At 43.2% G+C, this 940-nt stretch overlaps 1 non-coding gene across 1 annotated transcript; it reads left to right on the forward strand.

Annotated features, from left to right (window-relative positions):
* Positions 1 to 253: 253 nt before the first annotated feature.
* On the forward strand, positions 254 to 360 carry LOC127263262 (small nucleolar RNA R71). The gene has a single exon (XR_007841422.1). It is a non-coding gene; the product is annotated as a small nucleolar RNA R71 (small nucleolar RNA).
* Positions 361 to 940: the final 580 nt, after the last annotated feature.

Consider the following 940-nt stretch of genomic DNA (forward strand, 5'->3'; position numbering starts at 1 on the left):
CTTGCGAACAAAGCTCGTCAACTCAGAAAGTTGTTGTTGCATCGATTGGATGGCATGGTCACTGTTGTTTCCGCTCATCTGTCCAACATCCCTTGAACCAAATTGCTGCGTGTTTTCAGCCATCCTCGCAATAAGATCCCAAGCTTGTGCCGGAGTCTTATTTACTAGAGCTCCACCACTTGCAGCGTCGATGATGTTCCTGTCCATCAATGATAAACCATCATAAAAATATTGAATCAATAGTTGAGGGGGAATTTGATGTTGTGGACATTTAATGATAAGCTTATTAAATCGCTCCCAATATTCATGGAGCGTTTCACCTGATTGTTGTTTGATACCACATATCTCCTTCCTCAGGATCGTAGCTCTGGAAGCTAAGAAAGTACTTCTCCAAAAATTTCTTTTTCATGTCGTTCCACGTGTCGATGCTTCCAGGTGGGAGATAGTAGAGCCATCCTTTGCAGCATCTTTGAGCGAGAATGGGAAGGCTCTGAGTTTGATTTGTTCGTCAATAACACCTGGTGGTTTCATGCTGGAGCACACCACGTCGAACTCTTGCAAGTGTTTATGAGGTTCTTCACCTGCAAGTCCATGAAAAGAAGGCAACAAATGAATTAATCCAGATTTCAGTTCAAAAGCAACAGTGTTATTGAGAGTTGGAAAGTTAATGCATAAGGGCTGCTGTGCCAAGTTGGGAGCAGCCAACTCCCTTAGAGTGCGGGTATCCTCAGCCATAACAGTCTCTTGATCACTTTCAGAGTCGCTAGAGCTGGAGATTTTGAGGTGGTTTAAAGATTCTGCCAGCTTCGCAACCTGAGCAGCTTTTCGTTGCTTGGCTTCCTTTCGTAGCTTTCGCTCAACCTTCTCGATCTCAAGATTAAATATCAGTTCACCTGTACGAGAAGAACGAGGCATAAACAAGAGGATAAATTAAAATAAT

The sequence above is a fragment of the Andrographis paniculata genome, unplaced genomic scaffold (assembly GCF_009805555.1).
Source record: "Andrographis paniculata isolate CXL003 unplaced genomic scaffold, ASM980555v1 Contig67END, whole genome shotgun sequence".
Classification (NCBI taxonomy): Eukaryota; Viridiplantae; Streptophyta; class Magnoliopsida; order Lamiales; family Acanthaceae; genus Andrographis; species Andrographis paniculata.